Source organism: Mus musculus, chromosome 13 (assembly GCF_000001635.26).
Source record: "Mus musculus strain C57BL/6J chromosome 13, GRCm38.p6 C57BL/6J".
In the NCBI taxonomy this organism is placed as follows: domain Eukaryota; kingdom Metazoa; phylum Chordata; class Mammalia; order Rodentia; family Muridae; genus Mus; species Mus musculus.
Window position 1 is genome coordinate 103,506,706 of NC_000079.6, and position 13,705 is coordinate 103,520,410.

The 13,705-nt window shown below is 42.2% G+C and overlaps 1 long non-coding RNA gene across 1 annotated transcript; it reads left to right on the forward strand.

Moving 5' to 3' along the window:
• The first annotated feature begins 552 nt into the window (after positions 1-552).
• On the forward strand, positions 553-13,470 carry Gm41047. Its single transcript, XR_873891.1, has 4 exons — positions 553-609; positions 724-828; positions 12,321-12,431; positions 13,067-13,470. It is a non-coding gene; the product is annotated as a predicted gene, 41047 (long non-coding RNA).
• Positions 13,471-13,705: the final 235 nt, after the last annotated feature.

The window sequence follows — 13,705 nt, forward strand, 5'->3', positions numbered from 1 at the left end:
GAAACCCAGGAAACCTGAATTGGAAGCGTTAATGGGGCACATCTGAACCCCAGTGCCCCTGTAGCAAGATGGGAATTGGAGATAGAATTCCCGGAAGCTGAGGGCCAGTTAGCCTGGTGGACACAACGGAACAACAAAGAAACCTACTCTTGAATGAGGTGAAAGGTGAGGCCAGACACTGGATGTTGTCCTCTGACCTCCAACAATGTGTCCCACACACAGACATGACACGCAAACATCACATACACAAACACACATGCATCATACATGCACACACATTTGTAAGTTATCATAGAATGCTGATGTCATTTTGCCAGTTTCAGGGAATGCATCACTATTTTGTATGTCCCTCCTCCCTCCCAATAGTTAGCATAATTTCTTTAGATTCTCTGTACATTTAGAACCACAGCAGACACTTAAAATTTTTGCTTCCATTCTCAAATAAAAATTAGAAAATTCAATAAAAGTCTATTGCTCTATTTATGGTAATTTTGCTTGCTGTGTTCTTGATCCTGACGTCTCAATATTCCTTCCTGTGTCTCTTCTGGTTGTAGAACTTCCTTTAGCTGCTCCTGTAGCATATATTTGCTGAAGATGACTCCTTTTTAGGTTAGTGTTTTGATTTGTTTTTTATGGTGGGGGGCAGGGTGGGATGAGGCGTTGGTTTAGCTTTATTCCTGAAGGTTGTTTTCAGTAAACACAGGATTTTTTTTTTTCTGACAGTTTCCTTCTGTAAACACCCTGAGAGATTTTTTACTTCCTGGACTGTGTGGTTGCTGATGTGAAATCACCATCATTTGAATTTGTTTGCCTCTCTACATGGATGAGGTAAACATCTCCTGCTGCTTTCAGGATTTCTCTCCTTGTCTTTGGTTTTGAGTTTAGCTATGACATGTTTTCTCTACCTTTGTCTTGTTCAGCGTGTATATATAGTTTGTATCCTGTCAAATGTGGGCTATTCTCAGATGTTTTTCGACTATGTCCCCACACCTACTCTCTTTTCAGAATTCAGATGACACAAGGGCTAGAATTTTAGCACTTGTCCTGTGGCTCACTCCATTTTCTAAGCCTGTGTTCTTTCTCTCTGCTGTTGAGATGAGAAATTTAATCGTCTGTCTTCCAGGTTGTTGCTGCTTTCCTCTCTTCTCTGCTTTGGCTGCTGGAGACAGCAACCCCACTTCCTACTTTAGCTTTTGTATTTTTTATTTTTTTTTTACAGTTCTAAAGTAGGGTTTGGGTTCTACTTCAAAGTCTCTGTTTCTCTAATTAGATTTTGAAAATCTGTTGATTTCTCCCACTGGCCTTGAGTATGTGTGCAGTCACTGGCTGAAGCATGTTGTGGTCTTACCTTTAACATCTCTGTCAGATAAACAGAGATGTTACAATTATCAGATGGATAGACATTCCATTCAGGTTCAGATCTTATTGGTCCTGGGCACAGCGAGTGATGCTTGATGAGACCTAAGCATTTTGGATAATGTACTGTCTGGCTTAGGATCTCATGGAAGCACAGCCTTGGCTGGGATGCCCTGGCACCAATCCAGACAGAAAGAACAGGGTGCTAAACTTCTATTTCCAGTGGAAGTTTATGTTTTATGCATAGTCTATTTGCACCAAAGTGCACAGGGACAATGCTTATCATTGCCAGGCTTGGTGGCAGTCTTACTTCCTATAAGGCCTCCAGCGGTACTTTGACTCTCCCCAGGTGTGTCTTGTTCTTTCCATATAAGAGATTCCTCAAGTAGTCTCCACTGATACCATGTTGGGTACTTATTACCATCCAGAAGGCATGAAGTCTCTGTCTCCCTACTGAATGATCTCTGACACTTCTTTAGTAAACACTGGGTGAAGCCCTCATTATAGCTTGGCCACCAGCTCATCCTCACCAGTGTTGGAGGTATGGAATCATGGTTTTTTTTTTTTTTTTCCTGTAGTATTTGGCATGGTAGGACAGCTCTGGCCCTGCTAGCCTGTCCTTTCCCAAGTCCTGTGCCCAAAAGAACAGGCTCTCATTGTAATTCTGTGTCTGCTCTCATTAGTACTTCCTCATTTCCAATTCTGGAATATGTGTGATGCAACAAGAAGAAATCACCATCACACCTTTCTCTTTTCTTTGCTTTTGACAGTGATTATACTCATCTTCATTACCCTTCAGGATCCTCTTTCTTTGCCTCGGAAGCTTTTTTTTTTTTCACCTATTTCACCCAGCTCTCCAGTGGTTACACCATTATTAAATGGCATCCCCTTCTCCAGTGGCCATTGTCATTATCTTCTCAGGAATAGATGGGGCCTGATAGGTAGCTCCTCTATTCATGACTGCCACATCTTTTTATGAGTCCCAAGGGGGGGCTCTCCTTTGTTAGTTTTCCCTCTACTTTCAGAATCACTGGTTTGTGCTATGTGTGTGTGTATGTGTGTGTGTGTGTGTGTGTGTGTGTGTACTATCCAGGGACATTTGCCTAATTTAAGGAGAAAGTAGAGAAAAGTATGTCTGCTCATCTTCCTGGAAACGGAAGTCTCTTTTCTGGTGTTCACTGTTTAGATTTAGATTTGGCTTGGTTTTTACTCTGCACAACTACTTGCATGTTTTATCGTGGACAGAAGAAGCTTTAACAAATCTTTCTGGTGATAATTTCCATAAACTTGAGCAGTCCGGTTGGACATGTTAGAACCAACCAACTCTGTACGTTTCCCACCCACATTCTGTTCTCGTCAAAGAAAACTGCATTTGTATTCCTTCCATGCTTCCTATTATCCAGCCTTTATCCTTGACTCTGAAAATACAATGAACAAGGTATTGTCCTCATCCTCAAGAGGACTCCATCCAGTCAGGAAGATAGAGAAAAGTGGTATTTCCATATATATTAATTAGTAAGCAGTCTGAGAAGGGCTCATCTGCCTGAGCAGCTATCTGAGAGTTTAGGTCATAGCCCATCTACCTGCCTTTACTGTGATGATAAGAAAATGGCAACTAGCTCCCTTTAGTGACAAATGTCATGCACTTGGCTTTATCATCTATGTGCAAAGATAAAGGAAAAGTGAGAAATTCTTCCAGAGGGAGACCAGGAAGTGGAAGGTGGTAGTGCTGTAGCAACAGCTAGACAGAGACTGATGGGTAGGGAAGACATAGCTGGTCCTAGAATTATTGTAAGGCTTGTTCAAGATAAAGACCTGAAGCGGAAGTTTCTGTTTGTGTCATGTGATGCAAACTCACATAGTGTTTTGCTGAGGCATGATGTTTGGAGAGACTATAAATAGGACTCAACAAACTATGGTGGGCTGTTTGCATAGCTAACTGTGCAGCTCTTCATTGGTCTCACGTCTTAACTGGTCTTCACTTCATTGAGAGAGGCATAGCTGAGAACTCCTGGCATTCCAGCTGGTCCTGGTTGTTCCTGCTGACTCATGTCAATTCGGAGGAGGCCTGGAGGTTTCTGCTGGATCATATCACTGTGGCTGCTCTGTTGACACTTTTGACCTGGACTATTGGTATCCTGATGCTACTGAACTGGACTGCTAGTATCCTGACAAAGAGAGATTGAAATAGCCCCAAAGAGCTACTTCTAAACAGGTCCACATCCCCTTGTCCTATTTACCTTTTTATCTCCTGACTTTGGATGGTGGGCTAGAAGGGAGGTTCGAAGTGTTTGAGAACCCTTATTAAAGTAGGCTTTGAAAAATTTAAGGCTACAAAGACCAATGTATATAAAGTTGGGGACAAGAGGAAGCATGGTGACTTTTACAATGTCTGAGGCACAGAGCTTAAAGAAAGCAAAGTGTCAGAAAAAAAGAAAGAAAAACAGGGACAAAATGACACTGTCCCAAGGACTAGTGAAAATCTTGTTTATCCTGAGGATGTTAAAGAGTTTTACATAGAACTGATTTCATTTCTGAGTGATGGCTTTGGCTCACATTATAATTCAGGCACAGAGGAAGGAAGTCTGGACTAGGATAATATTGAGAAGATGGAGAAAATTGATTAAGAGAAGTGAGAGGAGACAGATGAGTTCCAGGTTTCTGGTTTGTTTATTTATTATTATTATTATTATTATTATTATTATTATTTCATAGATAATGCCATATATAGAAAAAGGGACTTAGCATGGGACAGTCTTAGTTAAAAGGAGACTGCTGAATGTATGAAAATCGGGAAAGGGATTTGTGCAGAGAGTTAGTTTGTCATCATCATTTGAGAGCAGTGAGGTGGGAAGAACTAAGCAAAAATGTACAGAACAAGAAGTCTCTTAGACAAAATGCCAACAGCACTAATATCAGGGATTAGGCAAGGGAAAGCAGCAGCTATTAGAATTACAAGATGTCAAGAACAGGCAGAGGCAAAGAGATGAATAGCTGAAGGGAGGCCTCCATGAGGGACAGTTTCAACATGTAGAATTTGTTTGGGGGTAAAATAAGGAGGAAGTAGCCCCTTGATTTGTGAGCAGGAGGGCAAGTATGTATAAAAAGAGTTTCAAAAGCATAGTGGTGCTAGCCCCTGGATTGTAGTGGGCTAAGGGGAGTGCAGGCTTGGGGACACGGGAATGTGGGGACATCCCAGCAGTGCTTACCTCTGTGACATGTGGATCGCCTACAGACCTTGCATCTAGCTGATACCTGCCTTACAAAATTCAGACTCAAGTGTTTCCTGTAGTCACTGTAACAACTACCACAAATTCAGTGGCTTAAAACAGCACAAATATATTATCATATGCTTGAGCCCCAAGTTCCACATAGGTATCAGTATACTAAATTCTGTCTGCCAGCAGGGCTTCACAGAGACAAGGCAGGAGTGTCCCTCAACCCTGATTCCGGATTTCATGGACCCTCTTCCTCCACCACCAAAGCCATCTTTGCCACCTTTTGCCATGGCTACATGTCCATTGTCTCTCATCTTTTCCCCTTTGACCCTTTTTTGAATTTGTGGGATTGCATTTAGAGCTTTCCTAGATGATCCAGGATGCTTTCTCACCTTCAAATCCCTGGCTTAATTACTTGGCTGGTAATGGGTTCTACATGTCTTAATCCAGTGTATTACTAAGAGTACAGGCTCACAGAGTAGGTAAGTTATGGGGGGGAGGGGGAGAAGGTTTCTTGAGCTCTCTCCCCCTCCCCCTTCCCCTCCCCCTCCCTCTCTCTCTCTCTCCCTCCCCCCCTCTGTCTCTCTCTCCCTCTGTGTGTGTGTGTCCCCCAGTCTCCCTGTTTCTTATCAGCCGAACTTTTTCAAGAGTAAGGGCCCTGCCCTGATGACTTTATCTTATGAGAATCACTTCCCAAAGACCTCTGAACACCAGAGTTGGATTAGATAGCCTCCCTTTTTATACCTCACAGTAGGGATCAGTCTCCAACATGAGTTTTGAAAGGGACAGACTACATCCGAACCATAGAGAAGCAGACATCTTTGGAGGCAATCTTTCTGCCTCCAACACATGGCACCCTGATTCTGCTAAGGAGCGGGATTAAGCAGCACCCAGAGGAGAGAGTAGACAATAATGGGGTTGATGGCTTTGGGATTTGGTTTTGATTATACAGTTGGGGTGTTCAGTCATGAAAATTAAGCAATCGCCATAACACTACCTGGTGTTTTCAGTGGTCAGTCGAATCTTGATCATGAAATTATATTGGAGGAAAACAATTTCTTTTTTTTTTTTTTTTACTTGCTACTTGCTAAAATCTGCCCAGAGCTCTTTTCTTTCTTCCTTTACTGGAAACATGACACACTAGAGAAGTTTCCAAACCCACAGCTGTAATTAAAGGGATGAGCAAAAGATATGCGGCGGCATGCCCAAGGTGAGCCTGAAGACACCCAAACCTAGATTTATGGAAAATGAGCTTTGGAGGGGCTGAAAGTGAAGAGGCTAATCTGAAATGAGACCCAATTTCTCCAGCGCAGCTGCCTGTGGTTATTTGAGACTAGTCTTTTCTCAGCAGTGCGGCCTCAGAAACGAAAGTGTGTGCAGACAATCAAATGCCAAGATTGCCATATTGTGCAGGGAAGGCAAGCATGTGTTTTGGTTGGAACAGGGAAGAGTGTTCAATTAATCTGGAAATGTTTGCTCAAACAAACGATAGGCAAACAGAAAACTTGCCTTGAAAGGGGTCGGAGTCTTCAGGAATGAACCATCTCCACCGGTCTGCCAGCATGGGGGAGACACTTCAGCCAGCTAGGCTGGATGGTTTTCCCTAAAGGCAAGGCAGCATGGCAGATGGACAGACCTCGGTGCCCACTCTCACCAACTCTGAGAGGTGACAGAGTTTCTTCAGCTTTTCTGGGATCCAGGGCCCAGCTGCTTCTCTTCCTAAAGAGGCCAGAATGAGAGGGCACACCCTCAGACTGTGCAGGCATCTGTCCTTACCTCAGTCCCTAGCCAGCATCAGGGAAACACAGAGCATAGTAATTAAGCCCCTCCAGCCCATCTAACTGAGAGCCGCCTTCACTGTACCTCGTGTTTGCTGTTCTGGCCACAGAAACTGAGGATTATCTCCACCCTAGCCCTATCTATCTATCTATAATCTATCTATCTATCTATAATCTATCTATCTATCTATCTATCTATCTATCTATCTATAATCTATCTATCTATCTATCTACCTATCTATCTATCTCTGTCTACCTACCTGTCATCTATTTAATCTATCCATCCATCCATCCATCCATCCATCCATCTCTATATCATCAGTCTATTATCTGTCTATCTTCTGTTTATATAGTTGCCTCCTGGTCACTTAGAAATTCAAAGTTCCTTACTGCAATGGCCCCTGTTTGAGTTGGGTCATGAAATAGCAAATCTCTAAAGGCTTGACATGTCCCTGCTTGACAGGAAGGCAGCCTCCTGACAACAGTGATTCCAATCCCCTAAGGCAGGTCACTTAATAACTGCTCTGTATCAACCCAATGGGTTGTTTGATTTGTATGATTGTACAAGGCTCTGTGGGCTGCTAGAGAGTGGCAAATATCTGGGGACTGACATCGTTAAATATAAAGAGCATCCAAACATTCAGAGGAGCCCATACTGCCAGCCCCTGCCTCTCCATGCTAGTCTTCTCTGTGGTGAGACTTGAATCTGACCCACCAATGGTCATCTCTGAGATACATCAATTGCTTATCAGCTCCAGCTACCAAGGTGCTACCACTTCCCACCATGCAGCAGAGCATCACACTTCCTGCTACTGCTGTCTTCAGGATCACAGCTCCACCCTTCCCCAGCAGCAGAACTGGGTCAGACAAGACAGGGCAGCCATTTATTTCTTTATTGCTACCCACAGGGAGGCTTCTGTCACACCTGGTTCATAGGCAGTAACTTCTTCAGAAGCACTTACTGTCCCTGGGATGTTCTTGTATGCTGTAGTTGAGCAACTACAGCAATCTGAAATGCAGTATAAATCCTAGGTGACAGGCCTTAGGGCCATAGGGAATTGGAACCATGTGGACAGTAGGCTCAACGTCAACTGAGAGTCAGTCTAGAAGAGAAAATGATGTCAGTTTTTCAAAGCTGAGCTGTTGATGTCTGTGGTCTCCTGGACAGATGGATGGTAGGTTGTCATGGAATCTTAGATTTGAGAATCATCTGCTTTGTCAAAAACTCTAGTCAGAGTGACAGGGCACCACCAGAAGTAAGCTTTCCAGTGGTGTATGCCCAATAAGCCTTTTCTGTCCTTATTTCTTGGGGGTTTGGTTTTGTTTTGTTTGTTTATGTTCTTTGGTTTTAGCGCTAGGAACTAAACCCGAAGCCTTACCAAGTATACGCAAGTAACTAATCCTGGAGCTGCAGCCCAGCTCTTGAGAATATCATACGTGTGTCCTTGTGGTTTATTTTATGTTGTATTACTTAAAAATAACTTTAAATTATATATTTTGATCACTTCTTCCCCTTTCATAATGATGTCCAGATCCTATCCTCCTCCTCATCTTCCCAACTTTAAGATCTTTCTCAAAAACACAAAATCCCAATGCAACAACAAAACACCCCAAAACTATGAAAACAAAATAAAACAATATCCAAATGGGAAAAACAAAACAAAACAGCCCACTAAACTGTAACCAAATGACAGCACACACACGCAAATTCCTGAGTTGAGGCCTGCTCTAGAGTGGTTGATATACCCAGTGTCATTCCACTGGAGAAAACGGATTCTCTGTCTCTCAGCAAGTAAAAAGACAGTTTCAGTTGTTAGCCTTTACTTAGTAGTTAGGTTTTCATTCATTCGTTTATTCATTCAATTTTTTTGTAAAACATAATGAAATAAAATGTAATTAGATAAAACAAAAACTCTCACATCGAAGTTGAACAAGACAAGCCAACCAAAGAAGAACCCAAGAGAAGGCACACTTGTTTGCACACTTAGGTACACCACAAAAAAAACTAACAACAACAACAAAAAAAAAAAAAAAAAAAAAAAAACCCTAAACTGGAAGCCATAATATGTAAAAAAAAAAAAAAAAAAAAAAAAAAAAAAAAAAAAAAAAAAAAAGACCTGGTCCAGACCCACGCAGGCCTGTGCATATCGCGTCAGTCTCTGTGAGTTCATATGAGCTAGGATCTTGTTTAGAGGATCTTGTTTTCTTGGTGTCCTCCAGTCCTCCATCAACTCTGGCTCTTATACTCTTTCTGACTCCTGACCTCTAAAGAGGAATTTGAATGGAGATATCTCATTTATTTTTTTTAAGATTTATTTACTTATTTTATGTATATAAGTACACTGTGGCTGTCTTCAGACACACCAGAAGAGGGCATCAGATCTCATTACAGATGATTATGAGCCACCATGTGGTTGCTGGGATTTGAACTCAGGACATCTGAAAGAACAGTCAGTGCTGGTAACCTCAGAGCCATCTCTCCAGCCCAAGATATCCCATTTAGGTCTGAGTGTTCCAAGGTCTCTCACTCTTGGTGTCATGTCTAGCTGGGGTGGGGGTGGGTCTCTATATCTGTTCCTGTCTGCTGCAGGACCAAGCTTCTCTGATGATGCTGAACAAGATACTGTTCTACATCCCTGGCTAGAATGCTTGTGTTTTGGTTTGATGTAGTGTGGTGTGGTGTGGTGTGGTGTGGTGTGGTGTGGTGCGGTTTGGTGTGGTTTAATCCAGTCAAACAATTTACCTTTTAACTTGTGGATTCAATAATGTCAAGCTTTACTGTGTACAATATAATTGAGGTTATTTTTGACACAATGCTTCACATTTCTGCATATTGTATCTTTGTTTCTTATCTCTTTCACTGCCTCCTGATGAGCAGATAATGCTTTTCTGTATTTTTTTCCTCTGCCTCTGCTAGCTTATGACCCATAAATTGTATCTGTCTTTTTGGTGTGGTTATCTTAAATTATAACCAGGCAAACATGTGTTTTCTCATAGACTCTGTTTGTTCAATATTGGCACATTCCTCTAGAACTGAGTAAAATTTCACACATTAACAGTAAATTTTGCTTACTGTCTGCCCTTATTAGTTACTTATCCCTTTAAAACACACTGATATTTTCAAACAGACTGATAAATATAGCTCATTTATCTATCTGTATTTACCCATGGTTCTCTATGGCCCCTCTTTCCCTTCTGGCTGAATTTTGTTCTCATAGTATAAAAATGAATAATTTCTGAGGGAGAAAGTATTTTAGACTCTGAGTCTTTAGAAATGTTCCTATTTCTCTTTTGCTCTCGAACAGTCCTAAGGTTGGCGGTTACTTGGGACATAGGTTACTTGTGCTTTGGAGAAATTCATCGGCTCTCTGTAAACACTGTTGCTGAGGGGAAGGAAGTCTCTTGTCAGTCTTACTGGTCTCTCTCCTAGATAAAATGTCTTTTCATCCTGGCAGCTTTTAAGAGCTTTTTCTCTGTATCTTTGGCATCTTGCAGTTCTACCACCCTGACTCAATGTGGGCTTACATGTATTTATCCCACCTGCTCTGGGGTGAACTGTCAATCAAGTCTTTAGACTTCAGAGGTATTCTCGCCCCTGACGGTCTCAAACACCGATTGCTGTTACTCATGCCCTTCTAAAAGCTGTGTTTAGATGTGTCTTCCAAGAACCTGCAGGATCTTAAAATGCTTCACTTACTCTCTGTGTTACTTTCTTGATAAAGTCTCCAAACAGTCTATTTAATCCCATTCATTTCCTGCTTTATTATGACAAGTCTAAAGTTTATTCCATCAGTCAGGTTTCTAAATTGCAATTTTTGTTCATTTCCAACAATATAACAATCTTTTCTTCCTGTGTTCCTCTTACTGGTTTTCAATTCATTTACTGGTATTTTCCAATTATGGACATGCATTTTTATTCTATTTGTTTAATGTCCTAAGCATTATTATTTTTAAAAAACCCATAAGGTTGTTTTATGAAATTAATTTTATTTGAAGTGAGTTTTCTGATTATTTACAATTATTACTCACTATAATTTTTAGCATTTTGTTTTACTGTGGAATTTTTTCAATTTTATTTGCTTTTGTCTACTTTCTTTTTCATTTTCTCTTTTTGCTTTCTATTTCTATCTAAACCATTGATCTAAACTAGTTTTCATATCTGATTTTTTTTCTTGGTCTCAGGGTAACACAGCCAATCCACAGATCACAACAGCAGTCTGACATGGCATTGTTCACAAACCTAGAGCTTTCAGGAAAGCCATTGTGCTTCAAGAGATGGCTAGAGATGGGCTAGAGAAATGGCACAGCAGTTAAGAGCACTTGTTGCTCTTACTGAGGACCTGAGTTCAGTTCCAAGGACCCCACATGGCTGTTCACAACTATATGTAACTCCGCTTAGGGGATCCAGAGTCCACTGCTGGCCTCCACAGGCACCAGGCATGCATACATTCCTACAAGCAATGTACATATAAAATAAAACAAATCTTTTTAAAGAGCTATTTAAAGGATAGAAAATGTCAGCTTCCTTTCTTGGGGAAGGGAGCCATAGTCAGCTACAGCTTTAAAACAATGACTGATCTATGTTTCACCTTACACCACTCATATTTATCAAACAAGAATGAGACACTCACTCACATGTTCAACTCTGGTCTGTGAGCTCAGTGGACTATGAGCTTAGTCTAGCTTCATTGGTAATCTAGTTCCAGTTGGCGGAAATGTTTTTCTTTCTTTCTTTCTTTCTTTCTTTCTTTCTTTCTTTCTTTCTTTCATTCATTGAAATAGGGTTTCAAAACTAGCTAAAGCCAGTATGGAAGGTTCTATACAGCTAAGATTGCTGTTGATTTCATAATCTTCCCCCAGCCATGTGAACGTTTGAACATAAGCATGCACCCCCAACGCCTAGGTTTTTCCTTTTCAACTCTTCCCTTTTCCATTTTAGCTTTTTATATTTTGTCTCTACTTGAATGTATTTAAACACATAAGATAGGTCAATGCAGATATTCACAAAACCATGATTCCTGGACTATGGAGACTCAGAGTAGATAAGAGCTTAAATCAGAGACACAGATGTTGATCCTCACATTAGCTCTCTGGCCTTTTAGTCTCAGGAACCATAGTTGTGTGAGGCTCAGCCTCATAGGAATTAGAAGGGAACTAATGGCATCAAACCCCACTCTTGTTTTTCTGGACCACTAAGATTTGAGTCGACAACTAAGAGTTGTCTGTGGCAAACCTCGTTTCTCATCAGTTACTGAGGCTAAATGAAAGGACAAGATGAAACCAAAGAGCAGACATGAGAATCAAGCAGACTGGAAACCTAGGCGAGCTGAAAATGGTGGTTTAGATTGCAACCACATTATACTGCCGTGACCAGTGAAGCACTAATGGAAACTGAACATGCACAGTGGCAAGCAGAATTGCGCTTAAAACTTGGAGTGCATAGGCATCTGTTTGTGTACACACTATTTTAGGAAAGTCCGTATGTTGGTTTTCTCTAGAGAAAGGTGGGTCTTGGTCAGTAATAAAGAAGGCACCACATCTCAGAAAAGAGAGGGTTCTGGTGTCAGTGATAAATGTGCTTGCCATTCACAGGTCAAGGGTGAGGGGCGTTGTACACGCAATGCTCCTTAATACTTACAAAGGCTAAGGGAATTGTCACATGTCGCAGGCGGAGTTTTCAGGAAGTAGATCTGAACAAAGATTGACATACAGGAAGTGATGGGGTATAGGTACAGCCCATCTCTCACATATATAATCAGCAGGAGCCTGGGTGTCTGTGTGGGATGTGAGGAGATAATGTGGAAGGTGTTGATGTTCACCAGAGCGTTCACTGTAGCCAGAAAAGAAGTCAAATCTCATGAGCGAGTTCTCCTGGAAATGAGTTGTAGCATTAGAGTGAGTCTGGCCCTTCTTGCTCTGGTGCCCAGCTTTGCCATGTGCATGCTTCCTCACACGCCTGCTTCTGCAGCCATGCCCTCTGCCATGATGTGTTCCACTTCCGGGAGAGCCGTCATAAGAATCACTGTGGCGCTGCTGGGACAGTCAACCTCCCCAAATTGTGCTCTAAGTCAACAATATTGTAAGTTACTTTTCTTCAAGCATTTTGACATAATGATGCAAAGTGGATTCATATAGACAGATTTATGGGGGGTGGGGAGGTCTCCCATGGGATCAATAACTATGAGAGAAAAAGAAGATATTAACCATGACAAAAACCCAACCAGAACCAAAGGCAACTCCCCTGCAGACATTACAGCTAAAATACCCTGTTCGAATCACTCCTTGCTTGGTTCAACCACCTAGCCTTTACACTCCTATTCAAATCAGGAAGCAGAGCTTCAGGACAGGGAATTGCCACGATCTGAGACAGCTGTTGACCTCTAGCTCTAAATGTAAGGATTGTGTATGATTAGATTACTGTAATGGTTCTCTCGGATTTCTGTTTTTAGGATTTTTTTTTTACTTATGTGGAAGCAAGAGGGAGGAGGGACGGCGTTCTGCATCTGAATGCAGAGGAGAGGAGAGCAGTGGAGCTAGATTGTGAGGTTGTGAGCCTCCCATCTTGGGTGCCAGAAACTAAACTTGGAACCTGTGGATGAGCAACAAGTGCTCTTAACTCCTGAGCAATCGCTCTAGCCCTTCTGATTGTTTGCTTGGGTTTTGTTTGGTTTGCTTGTTTTTGTTTGTTTGTTTTATGTGTTCCCTCCATTGCAGGCATTTTCAGGGATCCCTGAGAACCATATTGGCCATAGCACTATGCCTGCAGTACCAAATGGTGAAAACAGACCTGAATGGCCCTGAGGGAAGCCAAGAGACATAATGATGCTAACTGCTGCCCTGTTTGTCCATGTCAGAACATGTGATGACCAGTATCTGTGAGCGTGTGAAGAGGCTACCCTGCCTACCTCTGCTGATTCTCCACAAGCTCTTCCTAACACATCCAAGGTTCTTTTGCAGTGTAAAAGGACAGAAGCCCTAGAAACTATGGCGCCAGCTTTGGAAGGCAGGTGTGACTGGTCAGTGATCAGCAGTGATGCCCCACTGGTCCTGTGACCTCTGTGCTGATTCTCCACCTGCACAACTGAAAACTCCAGGCACTTGCTAACACCGGCAGAAGAAAAGCAGGGAGAAAAGTGTAAGAAACAGACTCTCACGTGTGTGCTGGGACACACCTGTGGTCCTGGCACTTGAAAAATTGAGGCAGAAGGTTCACAAGTTTGAGGCCAGTGTTGGTAAAGGAAGAGGAAGGGAAAGGAGAAGAGAGGAGAGGAGAGGAGAGGAGAGGAGAGGAGAGGAGAGGAGAGGAGAGGAGAGGAGAGGAGAGGAGAGGAGAGGAGAGGAGAGGAGAGGAGA